Genomic DNA, 20,448 nt, shown 5'->3' on the forward strand with positions numbered 1-20,448 from the left:
AAAAAAAGTGCTTACTTGAAGGAGGGAGGGAGGGAGAGATGGAAGGAGAGAGAGAGAGAGAGAGAGAGAGAGAGAGAGAGAGAGAGAGAGAACTCAACTGCTGATTCACTCCACAAATGCGCACAAGGGTGAGTGAACTGGGACTGCGCCAAGTTAAAGCAAGGAGCTGGGAACTCCATCCAGATCTCCCACGTGGGTGGCTGGGATCCAATTCTTTGAGGTATCAGTACTGCCTCTCAAGGTCCACAATAGCAAGAAGGTGGAATCAGGAGCTAGACCTTGGTATCAAGTCCAAGAACCTCCTCCAATATGGGACTTACTCCAATGCTAGGCCAAATGCTCATCTCTGTTATTTTCTTTCAATACTTCCTTTTATTATCTCCTCTGCTGTTCCATTACTCCTTTAAAATATATTTAATATAACCTACTGAATATAAAGACATCTCATGGACTCTATTCTGAAAAATTTCTTTCTTGTGTTTTAGGCCACTGATCATGGAATTTAAATGGAACACTTAATGATACATCAAAATTGTAGTGTCTAATTTTAGAACTACCTGTGTGGGATCAATTTTCACAAAAAAATCACTGCTATTTTACTGCAGTATAAGGTAGATTAATGTCCCTGGAGCTTCTAAATTCTAATCCACAGTAGTAATGTATGAATTTAGGCATGGAATTAAGAAAAAAAGACTTGTTCACTTCATTCATCAAAATCATCCATTCATTCACATTTAAGTAACACTTCCCAGGCCTCCTCCTGAGGATAAAATTAGGTCAGAATATCTGTCAAAAATAACACAAAAATAATTCCTTAGCTTCAACTGGTCTGCTAACAGAAGCCGGCAGCCTCGGCTTTCCCAAATTTTATTCCAAGTTTTCTTAAAGTTTTCAATGAACTCTGATGATTCACCTGAAGCATCCTTGGCAGCACAAGGAATGGTCCTTTTGCTGTAGATACCACAAACGAACCTCCACAACCTGCCTTGTACATCACCTCTCCTCTCTCTCTCTCTCTGTTCCTACTCAGCAGCTGTCAAGGGAGGGGGATCTTGTTCCTTAGGGGACAATGTCTAAGTCATTAATGTGTTGCCTAGCTGGACAGGGCAGGTGGTACTGGCATCTAGAGGGTATATCAAGGATGCTGCTAAATACCTGCAATGTACAGGACAGCTCCTTGCAACAAAGTGTTATCTGATCCCTGCTTTCAATTCTATGACTAAGAATCCTTCTCTAGACATAGACCTGAGCTTCAGAGAGGTGGCCTAGAGGAGAACTTGAGTAACAGAGAGGTTCTATCCTTGAAAATCATCAGCCTCTGACTATTTTAAGACAAAACATGCACTTCATCTCTGTTTTCCCTTAGGATGAGGTTTTTCTCTCAGAAGTCTCCTAAGCTCATCACAGGAGTTGGTGGCATGCAGGGCCATATCCAGCACAGGCAGGCCTGAATACCAGAGGGGATCCCTGGATGCTCCTGCTTGGGCCTGAGCAACATTAAAGATAGCATTGCCTCCTTTAAGGATGCTGTAATGATCACAGAGGGATTGCACAAGCAATGGTGCCTCCCTCATGGCTGTTGTTTTTTGTTTCCAGCAGTTCACCCTGGTATCATCTTTCTTCTGTTAACAGATTCCACTACCCTGATTTGGGGCAGGGAGCGCAGGCAACACATAACTCAGGGAAGCCAGACAAAGACCTTCTTCAGGATATTTTTCTTTTTTACTCAAGCTGATCAAAAATAATTTTCTTTCTGGTTGGAAGGCTAGAAAGTACAGACACTTTTCAACTTACACTAGGGATACATCCAATAAATCCACAAATAAATTGAAAATAAAATAAGTAAAAAAATGAATGTAATTTACTAAACACATAGCTTAGCAATACAGCATGCTAGTATCAATTATTTGCGCTGGTGAGCATGTGTCCACAGGGAGCGATGATTCATTGCCTCTGTCCAGCATCACAAAAGCATCACGCTGCATATCAGTAGCATGGAGAAAGACTAACATTCAAATTATAAGCACAAGTTCTCCTTAATGTATGTCACTTTCCACAACATTGTAAAGTAGAAGGATCATCTCATAAGTTTTCAGTCTGTCTGTGCTGTGGGTATACATCTCTAGGAGCAACTGTCTTAACACAGTGAGATTATCACAGAGCAAGGAGAGAAGGGGAAGTGAAAGAGATCAAGCAATACAGTGCTAGTGTCCTAGGTTATCCTAAATCTAGCTCCATCCCCAGATGATGATGGGTAAAATAAATTTATCATTCCCTCTTTGAGGTCAGTAATTTGTTTTATTTTATTTTTTTTTTTTTGACAGGCAGAGTGGACAGTGAGAGAGAGAGACAGAGAGAAAGGTCTTCCTTTTGCCGTTGGTTCACCCTCCAATGGCCGCCGCGGCCGGCGCACCGCGCTGATCCGATGGCAGGAGCCAGGAGCCAGGTGCTTTTCCTGGTCTCCCATGGGGTGCAGGGCCCAAGCACCTGGGCCATCCTCCACTGCACTCCCTGGCCACAGCAGAGGGCTGGCCTGGAAGAGGGGCAACCGGGACAGAATCCGGCGCCCCGACCGGGACTAGAACCCGGTGTGCCGGCGCCGCTAGGCGGAGGATTAGCCTAGTGAGCCGCGGCGCCGACCATTAATTTGTTTTAGATCATTTCCAATGTAAGACTCTTGGCTAATACACCAGTCATCATATATATATGAAGATATATATATATGTGTGTGTGTGTGTGTGTGCGTGTGTATATATCAGTCTTCTTCACAATTTAATAAGGCAGTATGAAACAACACATGAAAAGTGCTTATATGAGTTGTACATGGTGTTCTCTTAAGGTTTTGAGTATGGTTTTGATTCTAGAAAGGGTTCATTCATAGCAATTCATTTAATTGTACAATTATGTTTATGCATTTTCCTCTAGGTTGATTTTGTATTATATAGGTTAGAAGTCCAGCCTGGTCTCTGTGGGCTAACATAAAGTCGATAGGACTGAGTTCCTTTGTGGAACCTCTAGGAGACAATCTGCTTCTGCACCTCTCTGCTGACTTCTAGAGATGTCTTCTGCAGTCTGCTGCTCATGAGCGCTGTTAATGTCAGCTTTCCATCACTATAACAAAATACCTGAGGGAAGACTACATTTATAAGGAAAGACATTTATTTCAACTCATGGTTCTGGAAGTTCAGAATTCATGATTAGGTGGCCCCATTGGTTTGGCTTCTGGTCAGGATGGCACATGACAGTGGGGAGTGGTGGAGTGTTGTGCAGTGGAAGATCTCGTAGGGACCAGGTAGCAGAGAGAGAGAGAGAGTGGATGAAGACAGGCAAAGAATTAAGGTGGAATCCAGTTCATAATGTTGCATGAGAAAAGCCCCTGGAGCACCTGGAGGGGTAGTCTAAAAAGCAGGTGGCTCTCATGCCTAGGTAGCTGAGTGACAGATTCAGGAATCAGTAAAGTAAGGGTGGAAATTGAATCTAGCAGGAAGATGAGACAGGGAGTGATGTAGAGCGAGTACAGTCAAAAGCCTGAGACAAAGCATGAAGGAAATCTATATCTAACGTGCAAATGGAAGAGTGGAAGCCACAGGGAATTGAATGATAGGTCTTGGAGATATATGGGGAAAGAACACTTCAAAAATAAGGCTACAAGCAATAGAATCAAGTATTTCTTGAATGGCCAAGTAAGATGGCAAAAGAGTTTTGACTGGAGTTAGTGGTTTGGAGCTCCGTGATGTGATTAGCTGTATGCTCACTGCAGTAGTAGAGTTTCTGCTTGCCAAGTGTTAGTAGTGATTGGGAGACAAGGAAGAGAAAAAAGGAATATAGACAACTCTGTCAAGAAACTTAACTTTAAAAGGAGAATAGATACCAGACAGAAGATAGAGGAAACAGCAATGAGGTTGTTTATTTGTTTTCAAATTGTTGGAGCCCTGGCTACATTTAAATGCTGGTGAGAAAAGAAAAAAATATTTTGGAGTTAAGAGAGTTCAGAGTAGACAGTTGATGGAGGATCATTGTGAATCCAGAGAGTTCAGATCAGTGAGAACCACAGGGAGAAGTTGAAAGCAGTAGAGCTACTCCAGGTCCCCAAGGAAGTAGGAAGGGTCAAGTTGAAGGGTCAAGTTGGACCCTTGCTTTACTTGAGACTTTTATGCTAAATCATTTACCTCGCTGGGCACAGAATTATTTTTCTTTACAAGAAACACCAAGATCATCTATCAAGAAAGTGGAAGATATAAGAAACTCCTTGCAATTCGGGGTCAATAAGCATATGGGTTTGGTGTAAATAAGCTGTCTCTGGCTGGAAAAGCAAGTATGTCAGCCTGGAGTCAGGCAGCATGAACAAGTTCTCTGCTGAAGCCGTCCTTGTGGCATGAAACAGCTGTCTGGGAACACCCCTGCTGGGAGGGATGGCTGATGGAGCAAGAGCTGCGCTGCTACAGGGCAGTGATTTTTAGCCAGGAGGCTCATGACTCAGTGCTGTCATTTCAGCATGTATAAAGGGTCTCAACAAACACAATAATACGAATTCCCTTATGCTCCCTCTTTTCCCCACAGGGAACATCACTGAGAATAAATAAGGATGAGGATAATAGGAAACAATGTTCACACAATAAAAATCCCTACTGATGAAAATAAGTTTTTGGTGTTTAATGGAGTCAGAGAAAGGGAAGTTGAGTCAGATTTTCTATCACAGCACTGCAAAAAAAGCCTTCCAATAAAAGCAGGCTTGGTGTCCGCTATTGCTGCAATGCAGTATTTACCACTGTGAGTATACACTGTTGGAAACTTGGAACAATCGGTTTCATCTCTCAATCTGGAAGAACAGTGATGTGGCGGCAAAGGCTTTGCTTGTTGGTCATTGATAAGTGCAGTGCAGGTGGATCCACTTGTCCTCTGCCAGCTGAGAGTTACAGAAACTGGGGAGTGCCAGGGTGCAGGTATAATTTCTCCATTACCTACTTTCTCCTAGTGGTAAATGATTTAGCATAAAAGTCTGAAGTAAAGCGAGGGTCCATATCCCTCCACTCTTGCTTACAGAGAACAAAGGCTGGCATAACAGCTGAAATTCCTAAATCAGAGACTTTCCAAAGCTGTACAGAATAGCAAAGACAGGAATGCACAGAACTGAAAATTAAGTGGGAATCTGAGTTATGAAAAGTGCCTCAAAAAGACACAAACTGAGGAGCTGGTCCTGCGGCGTAGTGGGCTAAGCCTCCGCCTGCAGCGCCAGCATCCCATATGGGCACCAGGTCTAGTCCTGGCTGCTCCATTTCTGATCCAGCTCTCTACTGTGGCCTGGGAGGGCATTGCGTGGGCCCCTGTACCCATGTGGGAAGCCTGGAGGAAGCTCCTGGCTCCTGGTTTTGGATCAGTCCAGCTCCGGCTGTTGCCCCTATTTGGGGAATGGGCCAGCATATGGAAGACCTTTCTGTCTCTCCCTCTCTCTGTCTGTAACTCTACCTGTCAAATAAATAAAATAAAATAAAATAAAATAAAATAAAATAAAGACACAAATTGAAAGAAAAGAAGCAGTTATCAGAAGCCAGCAACGGAGGTCAAGAATTCTGTAGTCCGCTAAGAGCAGAAAGCACTGGCTCCAGTGAATAAGTGGCAGGGCATTGGATGAGAACTGGAGAAAAGGGTTACTCATGACAGAAACCTGCTTTACTTTTTTTCAGCAGTGAGATGTAGGAGAAGAAATGAAAATGGTGTCAACAGACTTAACATGTCACTGAGTTGCCTACATTGTGAGGGCATACAAGAAAAACAGCAGGCGGCCGGCACCACGGCTCAATAGGCTAATCCTCCACCTAGCAGTGCCGGCACACCGGGTTCTAGTCCCGGTCGGGGCGCCGGATTCTTTCCTGGTTGCCCCTCTTCCAGGCCAGCTCTCTGCTGTGGCCCAGAAAGGCAATGGAGGATGGCCCAAGTACTTGGGCCCTGCACCCGCATGGAGACCAGGAGAAGCACCTGGCTCCTGCCTTTGGATCAAGGCAGTGTGCCAGCCATGGGGGCCATTGGAGGGTGAACCAACGGCAAAAGGAAGACCTTTCTCTCTGTCTCTCTCTCTATCCACTCTGCCTGTCCAAAAAAAAAAAAAAAAAAAAAAAAAAAAAACAGCAGGTACCAGCAAACAATAGAATGGCTTTCCTAACCTTTGGTCAAGTGCCTGAGAAACTTCAGTGCAAAGACTTCTCTGGTAAAGGTGAGTCTGAGCACTGGGCTCAGACCTAAAATGAAACTGGAATATCTTGTCTCTTTTCATGAATCTGACAATTTTACTCCCAAACCATAAGTGTAAGGCAGGCTGCTCTGATGCATACCCAGATGGGTCAAGGGACATCAATGGTAGGAGAGGCTGGCGCTGTGGCATGCAGTGCCTGCATCCCATATGGGCACTGGTTCAAGTCCCGTCTGCTCCACTTCTGATCCAGCTCTCTGCTATCGCCTGGGAAAGCAGTAGAAGATGCCCAAGTCCTTGCATGAGAGACCTGGAAGAAGCTCCTGGCTCCTGGCTCGGATCAGCTCAGCTGTTGTGGCCATCTCGTGAGTGAACCAGCAGGAAAATATCTCTGTCACTCTCTCTCTCTGCCTCTGCCTCTCTGTAGCTCTACCTTTCAAATAAGTAAATAAATATTAAAAAAAAAAAGGCACCGCCTCCCCTTGGCTTTATGCAGTATAACTGGTAGGTTTGAAGGCTGTGAAGTTTTATTGCGTGCAAAGAGTTTTGACTTCCTCCGTAACACTGTGATGGAAATGGATGCATCATGGAGGGAAACTGTCTAGCCACCTCTTGGCTGAGGAGCTAGAACGGACTTAGCAAGGTAGCTGGTCAGGCCTATCTCCCCCAGGAAGTTAGACCATGATCCTTCTAGGCCTGTGGACAGAGTGATAGCTAGGAGTGCAAGGAAACCTAGCTCCTAATTGTAAGAGATGATAACCATTCATCATTTCTTCTTGCTTTCGGTGAAAGCTAAAAATGGGGTAGCAAAAGAGCACCGTTTTCTGTGCCTTAGGTAAGGATCAGAATCAGGTCAATTTTTCCCAATTAGGAAGAAAGGAATTGGTTTGTCTCTCAAAGGCTCAAATCCTGAAAGTTTTGTCTCCAATGTGGTGATGTTTAGGTGGTGGGACCTTTAGGAGGTGGGGCTAGTGTAGGTGAAGTATATCCTGGGGGCATGATCTACCAAGGGGATTGTTGCAGAATGAATTAACTCTTGCTAGAGTGGGTTTTCACAATGGGAGGTTACCCTATGCAGTGCAGTGGGTCCTGTCTGCAGTTCTGGTTCCCTTTCTCTGCCATGTTCTGTTTCTCTGCCATGTGGTGACCCAACCAAGAAGCTCCTCATGAGAGGCCACAGAGTTGGGGAAGCTGGATCTTAGACTTTCAGCCTTGCTAGCAAACTACCAGAAATAAGATGAAAGACATTTTAATAGACTGTATGCTTGTTACCCCTCACCCCACTCACATATTGAAATTCTAACCCCCAAGGTGATCATATTAAAAGGTAGGGTCTGTGTCCGACGCTGTAGCTTAGTAGGTTAAGCCTCGGCCTGCAGCGCCAGCTTCTCATATGGGTGCCGGTTCATGTCCTGGCTGCACTGCTTCTGATCCATCTCTCTGCTATGGCAGTGGATGATAGCCCAAGTGCTTGGGTGTCTGCACCCCCGTGGGAGACCTAGAGGAAGCTCCTGACTCCTGGCCACTTGGGGAGTGAACCAGCAGATGGAAGACCTCTCTCTTTCTCTGTTTGTAATTCTGCCTCTCAAATAAATAAATAAATCTTAAAAAAAAAAAAAAGGTAGGTGTTAGGATTTTCAGCTATGACCGAGAACAACAACCAAGACCACGCTGAGCAAAGAAAAAGTTTTATTAGGGTGAAGAACTGCCGGGAGCAGCCTCAGAGGGGGAGGAGCTCAGGGCTCATGTGTAATGCTGGGGCTTTATAGGGAACTTGTGTTAAGGGAGGAGGGAGACAGGTGGGAGATGAGTTGGAGCAGCCAAACAAAGGAATGTGGGATGTGGGCTGGAGCAGCTGGAGAGGATAGCAGATACCGTGAGGCAGGGCGTCCCTGACACAGGGAGTTGCTGAGGCTGCCTGATTCATAGCTGGGGCCGTGATAGAGACCAGGAGGCACAGGATCTTTCCCTGATTTGCAGCTGGGACAAATTGTGAGAACAACGAGGCTCTCCAGGTTGCCAGCACCTCTGTGTTTTTGTCTTCCTGACACCAGGAAAGAGTGGGGAAGATGTCTCCACGTGGATTCAGGTCTCTTACAGTAGGGTCTTGGAAGTATGTAAGTCATGAGGATAGATTCTATGGATAGGATTTGTGCTCCTTTAAAAGGGACCCCGAACCTTCTTTTACTCTCTTTCCATCATGTGAGGATACAATGAGAAGGCAATAGTCTTTCACTTGGAAGAAAGTTATCACCTGGACCAAGCTGGCATGATGATCTCAGAAGTCCAGCCACCAAAACTGTGAGAAATAATTTCTGCTGTTCATAAACCGCCAACCTGTGGTACTCTGCTGTAGTTTTTGCTGTGATGAAAGCAGGCATGAACAGATTCTCTCTCACAGCCTCGTAAAGAAGCAACTCCATTACAGCATAGTCTCAGACTTCCTCCCTCCAGAATGGTGAGACCATCAATTTCCGGGGTTTAAGCTCATTTGTGGTGCTGTTATGACTTCCCTAGACACATAATGCAGAATGTCAAAGCACTGCTTATATGCTTTTAAAAAGATGTTTAAAATATTGTTGTGTCTTATATGTACATTTTGTTTAAAGAGGGGAGTTAAGGTATCAATATGTGGTTTCTTCTTTATTTTTTAAGATTTATTTATTTATTTGTTTGTTTGAAAGGCAGAGTTACAGAGAGGCAGAGGCAGAAAGAGAGAGAGGTCTTCCATCAGCTGGTTCACTCCCCAAATAGCCTCAACGGCCAGATCTGGGCTGATCCGAAGCCAGGAACCAGGAGCCTCTTCTAGGTCTCCCCTGTGCGTGCAGGGGCCCATGGACTTGGGCCATCTTCTACTGCTTTCTCAGGCCATAGCAAAGAGCTGGATCAGAAGTGGAGCAGCCTGGACTAGAACTGACATCCATATGCGATGCAGGCACTGTAGGTGGTGGCTTTATCCACTACGCCACAGCAATGGCCCCTACACAATTAACACTTAAAATGCATATGCACAAAGAACTAACCATATATACTGTATAATTATTGTTTTAATAAAAGTAGAAACTAAAAAATCACAATCATTCATCTGCTTGAGAATTAAAGTTTGAATCTCCCTTCCAATTTTATGGTTCTCTGATCTCATTAGCAAACTGTGTGCCAAATCTAATCATCTCATGGTAAGCCAGATTAAAATCATGTTTCTATTAATGCCGAGGATTTATCTAAAAGGCTTAAGGGATTATATGTAGAAATGCAGCAAATATTGAGAAGAAAATCAGTAACTTCTATTAATACACAGATGATATTAAAAGTAAGCAAAAATTGTAAACTTGTATTTTATTATCAGCAATAAACACTAATTAAGGCTGCACTGTTTGCCAATCACCTTCAAGTACTGTAGATACAGGGAGGCAAGTGATAATGATACTGCTGCTCAGGTCTTATGATAAGGTTGAGAAGCCAGCAGAAACATAAAAACCATAAACAACCCAAGTCTGAGTGCTCCTGCAAAATGCTGCTTATCTAAAGCACTGTTAGTGGTTTCTCCCAAGGTAGCTACTCTTCACTTCAGCTTATAAACTCACACTTGGCTAGTCCCCTTTGAATAACCTCAAGCTCTGGGGTGAGGGAAGTTTTGTCTGTGTGTGTGTGTGTGTGTGTGTTTGCTTTGTTTTATTTTGTTTGTTATCTTCTGTTGGAATGTTTCTTCCCCTAGGACTGCGTTACTGCAAACAGAGAGGCTGTAGGTGTGAGGTTTCTCAGATGCCACTCCCCAGTGACAGTGGAAGGAGATGATCTGTTGAGCGTAGTGGAGAGGTGCATTGTGAAAGCAGGAGTCAGGTATAGCTCTGACTCCCACAGTGAGAGGCTGCTTTCCTGGGTCTGGGTAAAGTGACATCTCATGTTAGAGCTGCAGTAAATGACTGTGTATACCCTGCCTCTGAACTGGTGGCACATACCTCCCTGTCCTTCTCCCACCATCTCTCCTTTCCCATCTATCACATCCATCACATCTATTTCGTGGAAAAACGCAAAGGACAAAGTCCTTCAAATCTTCCATTTCAAAATCACCACTCTGCCTTCTTAATTATGCAATTGCAGCAGGATGCCACTGTTGGCATTCTATTTCTAACTGTAATGTCTACAAATTACAACCCTTGTACACAAAAGGGACACACACTATTTCCTCTGAATGTGCTAGTGTCCTGGCAATAGCTCATTTTACTCTCCTTTTACGGTTGGCTCTCAAATGCTGGACTGAAACAAATTATGATGCAGGAGGAAAGAGCAGAGTGGAGAAGCATTATATGTGGGTGCCAGTCTTGAACCTGCCCCCAACCATCTGTGGGGTCTTAGGTAAGTCACCCCTTCCTGAGTCTGTTCCTTTCAAGCTTGTCCATTATGGAATAAGGAGATGGGACTGCCTCAGTGAACAAGTAACCCAGAACAGGTGAGAGGGGAGCAGTGTGTTTGCTCTTTCTAAAAGGGTGAACCAAGCTGGCTTGCAAAGCTTAGTCCACAAGCAAAATCAAAAGCAGTCACATACAGTTGTTGAATCTAAAAAGTAGGTCATTAAAGCCAGAGAGAAAGTCCAAAAATAAGCCTTCGTGACACACATGTGAAATTCCTGAGAAGACCAGTTAATTTTAGGAGCTGCCAGGAGCATTTTTTCCTCCTTGTAGCATCTCTATCTTTTGCCATACTCATCTGCATGCAGTGCTGGTAGGGTTGCCAGTTTCGAATAACAAGCACACATCAGCCACACCTACTCCGTTATTAACCTTCATGCTTGGGAATGTAAATCTGAGGCAGAAAACAAGTCCAGCAGCAGAAGTCAGCGGGACTTGAGATTCTGAATGATGGCTTCCTAGTCCTCCTGCTGCTGAGAACCCAAGCGCTGCTCATGGGAAGAGCTTCCTTTATCAGATCTCTACCCTTCAAATCAATCCTCTTTTTTGCCAAAGTGCTCATTCAGTTTTTGTTTCCAACAAAAGAACAAGATCTATCCCCAAACAATTAGAAATAAAATAGGCACAAGAGAAAAGCTTTGGCCTTCCTGGGCAACAGGCCTTATCCAGGGAGAGCTGACGGGGAGTGGCCAGCAGGCATGGTAGAGTCAGCCCCAGAATTTGGTGACAGGGCCGCTGCGGGGTAGGGGTGGGAGCAAGGGGCAGGTAAGGGGAGGGAGATATGGACAGCTGTCATTGAAAAATGGATCGAGAATCGTAGATGATTTGTAAGCTCTAGCATCCTATAATTCAAAGCAATCAACACCACAGTCCAAATGATGAGTGCCACGTTTTAAGCAGGACGGGCAGAGGGATACACTTTGGTCCTCTCTTCTTTCAGGCTTACTGTCTTAGTAAGGGCCTAGCAGGTGGGAATACTCAGAAATGCAAAATGATGCATGAACCCAAGCATTCCGATGTGCTGTTGTACAGGTAACACCCACCTTGTCGCTAAATGTCTGCATTTATCCCTGGACACCTCTGTGTGGCAGTGTTTTGGTGTTTTCTATTTTCAAGCATATCCTTTGATGTCACCATCAGCTTGTACTTTTGTACCTGGGCAACCATGACCTTAACAAACTCTTCATTTATTTTGAAATTTCCTCCTGTTTCCCCTGTATTCAACCAAGGAGTACATTGCTAGGCCTTGCAGACACAGCTAAACCACTGGTAACTTTGCTGGCCTGGGATCTTTTTTGGGGGAGTTATGGCTTAGCTGTTATTAAAGGGACAACATCAGTATTCATAAGTGCCACATCACACATGCTTCTACCTCAGAGTATTCAGACTATCCCCAGATGGTTTCTGGCATCTGTTGGAAGTCTTGGAAAATGTTTCCTAAGGGTGAACTATTGTACTTTTTTCTCATTCATGGTTCTTTTATAAAGACTGCTATTATTTTGTGGTTAGTTTTTAAAAGAGGAGTCCTTGTCTGTGAAAGATGTTCTTGCAATTAAAATATGTATTACTAAAAAAATGCTTTTCTTTAACTGCAAGAGGTGGGAAAGAGGAAGGTATAAAGGAGAAATGAATTGATCGTAAATTAATCATTATAGATAAGGGATGATGAGTATATGTGGGTTCATTATACTAAATTCTGGATACTTAAATATCTTGAAATTTTCATAATTAAAAGTTATATTTTACAAGCTACCATAAATTTCTAACAAAGCTACATTGCTAAATAACAAGATTCTTACTTGCATAAACACTTAAAATTTATTACAGTAAACAAATGAAAATCTCTTATTAAAATGTAGCTAGCCAGGTGCATGAATTGTCTTGACAAAAACAGAAGCTTCTTATACTATTTTATTAGATCACATGCTGAGATCTATAGATATTTTTAGCCTTGTCTGGAAATGTAGGAGCTACGGTGCCTGTGGCTATGTGTGAGGAACCTGCAACATGATTGCACCTATTTATTCTGAGCTGCTATTCAATAAAAAGCTCTAAGAAAGATTAACTTCACTGAGAGTATCTAACTACCCTTCATGTTCCAGATTCTGAATCTCAGACCTCACTATTGAGATTGCTATCTATCTGTCCAGCTCATGTAGATGGTATTTCTTTCATTAAAAAAAGAGATTTTATTTATTTATTTGAAAGGCAGAGTTACAGAGAGAGAAAGAAATTACACAGGAAGACAGAGATCTGGATCAGAAGTGGAGAAGCCAGGACTTAAACCAGGGCCCATATAGGATGCCAGTGCTGTATATGGAGGCTTAACCCACTGCCACAGCACTGGCCCCAAAAGTATCTCTAAACAATCCCCTCCAAAGACTGGATAGATATCCCTAACAGAATCAAGCAAAAAAAAGCTTGCCTATCACATGAAAAATATGAATAGATTCTTACTGGTCTCTTTCTCTTTAGGTAGATGTCACTTATCTTGCTAAGACAGATCTTTGACTCTCTAACGTCCATTCAAGGGACCATCACATATAGAGAATAAAGGCAAACCTCTACGTTCCATCATTTAAAGACATCTACTGCCTGCTCCATGAGACTTCAACAGTAGTGACATTGCATTCTCCCGGTCTCTTTCCTACTACCCATCACTCTCTATCCACTTCATCTCCAACCTTACTCTCAGAATACCTGTTTTATTATTTTTCTATTACATCATGACTTATCACCAGAAATGCAAAGTCTTAAAACATCAATTTAGTATCTCACAATCTTATAAGTCAGAGATCCAGGCATACTTGACTGTGTTCTCTGCTTGGGGTCACTGGGAGTCCCACAATTCTGCCTACCACACCAGCCTTGGGTGAAGTGCCACATCCAACAGAAATGAGACTTAGCAGGAAACGGTGTACTCTACAGCTTGGGATGACTTTGTGCAATTCCTAGAAACAAATGGAGAGAGAAGCTGACAAATGAGGGGATTATCAGGATAAAAAAAAAAGGCCCTTATGCTGCAAGGGCATTGACTAACAGTAAGGAGAAACTACTCCAAAGAGTCCACAAGCATGGGCACTTCATATATGTGTTAGGATATTCTGCACTATTTTAGACACATCAGGCAGGCAAGTATCTGCAACATGAGTACAATACTAAAGAATTTTACAATAATATATTAATGAGACCACATACCTTTAAAGTAATTTCTAAGCTATAAAGTAATAATCAGACCTAAAATATTATTATTAAAATGTTTTATGTTACATTAATGTTTGTGATATGAAAAAGAGTGATAGCTAATAATTTTTGAATGTCCACTGCCTGCTGAACCCTGTGTGCTCAAATAGGTGATGCCTCAGAACAGCCCCATGGGGTAAGAGGTATTGTTGTATTTCTACTTACAGATGAGGAAGCTGAGCACCAGAAATTTTAAGGAACTTACCAAAAAATCACGCAATCAAGAAGAGACAGAACCAGCATTCAGATGTGGGTCTGCCTGGTGCCACACCTGCTAGTAATCCTTAAGTTACACCATGGCTGTTAAGAAAACAAAGAGACAGCTACAAACAGAGAGAAAGTATCAGACATTAAGACAGACATATAGATGGATATCTTTTCATAAATTTTGTGGTTCACTTAATTTGGTATTGCACATTTTTGGATTTTTTTCCTAGATGCATAATAGAATTTATGTCCATTATCGATGGAATTTTTTTATCATTATGCTTTCTAATTGATGTACATGATAGCTAGCTATTCAGTTACCTTATTAAACTCATTTATTAGGTCTAATAGTCCTTTGAATAATTCTCTCAAATTTTCTAGAAAGATAGAGGTACTGATTTTGCAAAACAACAAATAATGTAACATTTATGATTGTTAATTCTTCTTCTTGTTCTTTATTAGCTAGGACCTTCAGAATGTTGATAGAGGGCCCTGATTTTATTTGGCCCATTTCTAACATTTTACTATCCAATATATCTGCTATAATTTTCTGATATGTACCCTCGTCAGTTAAAGAAAGTTCTTTTCTATTCCTCACCAGCTATATTTATAATCAGTAATAAATGTTGAAATTAACTAAAATATATTGAGAATAAATTTAAATAATTACATATTACTGACTGGGCTGTATTAATATGTGGAGCTTGGGATAATCTTCCAGGCTTTTGTGGTTGCTGGTGAAATTCCGTTCCTTGTGGTTACTGGGTTGAACTTCCTGCTTTTGCTGGAGGCCATGGGGTGGGAACAGGTGGAGGAGGAGGTCCTCTCACCTCTAAAACCCCTGAAGTTCTTTGCCAAGTGGTCTCCTTACAGGTTCTCAAAGTGCAGTCATCATCAAGTCCAGCAGGAGACTATGTCACTCCTGTCTCCTAAAGGGGAGCCTTACATAACATAATCATGACAGTGATCATATTGTATTCTGTCTATTTCATTCTATCTCTGTGCCCTGTTCTTGTATTCTCTTCTGTTGTGTTTAATTCTATTCTTACTTGTCATATTCTGCAGCAAGAAGCAAGTCACTCAGGAGTAGGTACTATAGTCGTAGAAGTATTGTGATCATGAAGTTGAATATATTGTTTTCTCTCAATTTTTAAAAAGTTTCATCATATTCTTTTTAAAAATATTCCTAAAGTACTTTATCAGTGCATTTATTCTTATACAGATTTATCGGATTCTATATTCTCTAAGAACCAACTGCTTTTGCTTGTTTTCTATGTATTAATTTCTGTTTCACCTTTAAGTCCTTTTAATATTTTGGATTTGGTGTGATGTTATTTTTTCTTGTTTTTGATTTAAAAGCTTGCTTCAAATGTATTTGCTTTAAATCTTTCTAATTTTCTAACAAACATGTTTAATAACATACAAAAATACACATGGTCACATGTTCTTCCATTATGATGTTAGCTGAATTCTACAGGTTTTGGTGAGTGTTTATTTCAATGTTGTTCATTTCAGAGTGTTTTGTATGGGGGATGGATTGGGGGCTGTTTGGCATGGTGGTTAAGATGCCCCTTGGGATGCCCACATACTGAAGAGCCTAGGATCAAGTGCCTGCTCCACCTCTAATTCCAGCTTCCTGATGTTGTGCACACTGCAAGGCGGGTGGTGTGGGAGAGGAGCAGCAGGTGATAGCTCAAATAGTGCCTCCTATGTGGAAGACTTGGATTGACTTCTGTGCTCTCGCTGTTTTTTTTTTTTTTTAATATTTATTTATTTATTTGAAAGTCAGAGAGAGAGAGAGAGAGAGAGAGAGAGAGAGAGAGAAGTCTTCCATCAGATGGTTCACTCTCCAATAGGCTGCCACGGGGTGGAGCCGAAGCCAGGAGCAGGAGCTGACTCCGGAATCCCATGCGGGTGCAGGGGTCCAAGGACTTGGGCCATCTTCTACTGCTTTCCCAGGCCATAGCAGAGAGCTGGATTGGAAGAGGAGCTGCTGGGTCTCGAACCGGCGCCCATATGAGATGCTGGCGCTTCAGGCCAGGGCGTTAACCCGCTGCACCACAGTGCGGTCCCTTGCTGTTTTGAGCAGTAGGGAAGTGAACCAGTGGCAGAGGTGGGGATGGAAACAGAGAGATTTCTGTCCCTGTCTCTCTGCCTTTCAAATACATGAAAATAAATAGTTTAAAAAAAGATAAATAAATAGTTTAAAAAAAAGATAAATAGCTTTTACAAATCAAATAGCAAAAGCAGCTCCATGAAGAGGAGCTGGGTGCTAAGTGTCAGCCACGTGAAGATGTAGATGCCCCACTCTGCCGCAGACTCCATGCTCTTGTCCCTTTCTTTCTCTCTCATCTTCCATTTTTCCCCAGAAGCTGTTGTCTCTATTCAGCGCTCTCTCCTTTTCAGACAGCTGTCTTCTTCCACTTTGAGATCCCAGAGACTGATAAACTCTTCTACAAATATCTTGCCTTTCCCAGGAGTGTCCATGTTCTAAAAATGGCTATAGGCAGAGAAGAGGAGAAAAACTTTAATGCAAATTTAAACAGCAATGAGTGGGTACGTGTGAAATTCTAAGCCAACAGGGAAATAATGAGATGGGAAGAAGAACAAGGAAAGCAAAGCGATAGACTTCTGGTGTCTTTAAGATGCCATAATTAGGGAAATTAGTCATGCTGTCTTATATGCAAGGACAATTCAAACTCTTGCTCACTGGGTCTTCTCATATACAGAGCTCCCCAGGAAGTGAGAGGTTGGGAATCACAGAATTGCTCCCCTTGCAAAGTACTTAGCTGGTGAAGGAATAGCAAAGTTGCTAGTGGTGTGCAGTGGCTCTTCAGCAAATCCTAAGAGAAAAAAATGCTACTGCCCATGGGGCCAGAGCTGTGGCGCAGCAGGTTGATGCCCTGGCCTGAGGTGCCAGCATCCCATATGGGCACCATTTTGAGACCCGTCTGCTCCACTTCTGATCCAGCTCTCTGCTATGGCCTGGGAGAGCAGTGAAGGATGGCTCAGGTCCTTAGCCCGGAGGAAGCTCCTGGCTCCTGGCTTCGGATTGGCGCAGCTCTGGCTGTTTCGACTAACTGAGGAGTGAACCATCAGATGGAAGACCTGTCTCTTTCTCTCTGCCTCTCCTCTCTCTGTGTAGCTCTGACTTTCAAATAAATAAATAAATCTTTAAAAAAAATGCTACTGCCCAAGTCAAATCTTTCAATAATTAGGTACTTTCGATGATTTATAAGTGTCTTGTGACCGTATGAAGAGCACAAGGCATTCTCTCCACACTTTTGACTGTGGTGGACAGAACAAAAGCCCCTGTGGCACAATGGGTTAAACTACTTCTTGAAATGCCCATGTCCCATATCAGAGTGCTGGTTTGAGTCCCAGCTACTTCTAATCCAGCTTCCTGCTAATGCATTGTGGGAACACAGCAGATGTTCTTGGATCAAGCACTTGGATCTCTGCCACCCACATGGAAGACCTGGATGGAGTTCCTGGCTCCTGGCTTTGTCCTGGCCTACCCTTGACTATTGCTGGCTTTTGAACCAAATAATGGAATCTCTCTCTCTCTCCCCCACTCCATCATTCTGCCTTTCAAATAAGTAAATAAATAAATCTTTAATAAAAACAGCAATAGCTTCACTCCCAAGAAGTCCATCCTTCAATCCCTGAAGCTGTGAGCATGTTACCGTACATGACAAATGGTACTTTACAGGTGTGATGGAGTTAAGGATAGCGATATGGAACAATTATCCTGGATTATCCACACAAATCCATAAGGGTGTTAAAGGGGGAAGAGGGAAGCAAGAAAGTGATAGGGAAGGAAATGTGACAAGACAGTGTTGCGATTGTGGCCTGCCGAGAAATGCAAGAAGCCACTAGGAGGCTAAAACAGAAGAAGAGGATTTTCCCGGAGAGGTTCCAGGAGGAAAACCACGTGGCCGACATCTTGATGTCATCCTCATAAACATAATTTAGACTTCTGACCTCCAGAACTGTAAGATGATAAACTTTTGTTTTTCGTCTCTCCTTTGTGGTCACTTACTAGTAGTGATGGAGAACTAACAGTGACAAAAGTCATGAGTGCAGTAACCGCACAGCAGCCTTCTGGGTGTAATTGCTGGTTGACAGTTCCAGTCTATGAGACCCAGTGCTTCGCAGTCTAAATACTGCATCTGCACAAGGCCTAGATGGCTTGAAGTTTGGGCTTGGGATTTATCCCAATTATTTTAGATTTCACAAACCTACAACCCTTTGCCTCTATGAAACTGGCCAAGCTTGGGCATCCTATAAATAACTTGAGTAGAACTCTTAGAATTTGCTGGCTCCTGAGCTCCAGTGCAGGCACTGGAGAGATTCTTGCTGCCTGAACATCAACATCTCTACTAAGATCAGTCATCCATCCATAAATCTGCTGTGCCCGTAGCACTTAGGCCACTAAAACCGCTTGCAGCTCCCCTTTGTTCCTTGAGTCATCTGTCACCTGGCTTTTGTGACTGCAGTCCTTTCGAGAACACAGAATGCTGTTGAACTTTGTTCAAAGGAAGGAGTACACAATGGTAAAATGTGTGGGCAGAGGAAGACTGAGGAGGAAGAGGTAGGGGGAAGCCAGGAGGACTGGTTAGGAACCATTTCTCCTGCCAAAGGCTAGTGACAGTTCTTGCCCCTAGGCTGATTCTCATTCATATTTCAATCTTAATGAGTTTAACAATGCCACCATTTGTGAAGAACATGCTAGTTAGGAAATAAAAAGCTAAATTTAGGGGCCAGCATTGTGGCATAATAGGTTAAGCATCCATCTGCAGTGCTGATGGATGTGTGGGTGCCATTTGGAATCCCAGTTGCTCCACTTCCCATCCAGCTCTCTGCTATGACCTGGGAAAGCAGCAGATGATAGCCCAAGTCCTTGGGTCCCTGCATCTGTGTGGGAGACCCAGAGAAACTCCTGGCTCCTGGCTTTGGAAGGGCCCAGCTCTGACCATTGCAGCCATTTGGGAAGTGAATCAGCAGATGGAATACATCTGCCTGTCTCTCTGCCTCTGCCTCTCTGTCACTCTTTCAACTAAGTAAATAAATCTTTTTTTAAAAAAAAGATATAACCACGTGACCATTCAGAAAAAAGTCCTTTAAAAATAGTTGAATAAAAATTAAATTCAGAATACCAATTTTTTAATCAAATAATAAGATCCACGGAGAAAATGGATCTTACTTTACTTTCAGATATTTAATTATTTTGTCCCTTTCCTTCACCTATATACCAGAGCTTCATAATATCTTTGGTTCTTTTTAAACTTCTCCCAGCTCCTCTGGACAATGGAATGCAATACAAATATTGAAATCATATTTTAAGTTAAGCACTGTACTAGACATATATATTTAATCTGTCTGAAAGTCCATTAGATAAATGTGATGATCCCAATACACATGAGGGAAGTGGCTTCTACCAGATGTAGTAACTTGCACAAGGTCCCAGCTCTGGCAGCTTGGTTGATGTTCAGGCAGAGGCAGCACATCCAGGGTCCAACTCCAGTCAGGGGTCCTTCGATTAATCTGATATTTGTTTAGTACCTACTGTGTACTAGCACTGTTCAGTGTGTTTGGTACAGTGCTGAAGAAAACACACAAAAATTCCTGTCCTCAAACAATTTACAGTCCAGTGTGTTTAGAAGATCCTGGTTTTATTTAATTACTACCTTCAGACATTCAGACATACACAGGCATTATAATATTCTACTCTGATAGAAGCTTAATTCTGAGCAGCAGTCTAGTAACACTTTCCTTGGGGATCTGACTTCAACCTTTAACACAGGCCTCAAGGAAGCTTTTAAATTTAGACTTTCAGATAATTTATATGTTTTGACAAGAAGAGCTGGAATTATGCACTCATAGTTTGGGTTGTATTTCCATGATGATTCCCCAAGGTGGCAGCTAATTGTGCTTTTCTAGGGGAGTATGCCTGCCTGAGCAGTCCTGGACAAGACCAGGCAGTGCAGCTAACACAGGTTAGATACTCCTTAAATGTTGAATCAGAGCTTTAACTGAATGGAGTAATTTAAGAAATTCTTTCATATAGTAATTTCCACTGACCCAACACTTCTTTATATTTTATTTAAAAATTTTAAAAAAATATTTATTTATTTATTTGAAAGGCAGAGTTACAGGGAGGCAGAGGCAGAGAGAAAGAGAGAAAGAGAGAGAGAGAGAGAGGGAGAGAGAGAGAGGACTTCCATCTGCTGGTTCACTCCCCGAATGGCTGCAATGGCCGGAACTGAGTCAATCCAAAGTCAGGAGCCAGGTGCTTCTTCTGGGTCTCCCATGCAGGCACAGGGGCCCAAGGACTTGGGCCATCCTCTCCTATTTTCCGAGACCATAGCAGAGAGCTGGATCAGAAGTAGAGCAGCTGGG

Source organism: Oryctolagus cuniculus, chromosome 5 (assembly GCF_964237555.1).
Source record: "Oryctolagus cuniculus chromosome 5, mOryCun1.1, whole genome shotgun sequence".
In the NCBI taxonomy this organism is placed as follows: domain Eukaryota; kingdom Metazoa; phylum Chordata; class Mammalia; order Lagomorpha; family Leporidae; genus Oryctolagus; species Oryctolagus cuniculus.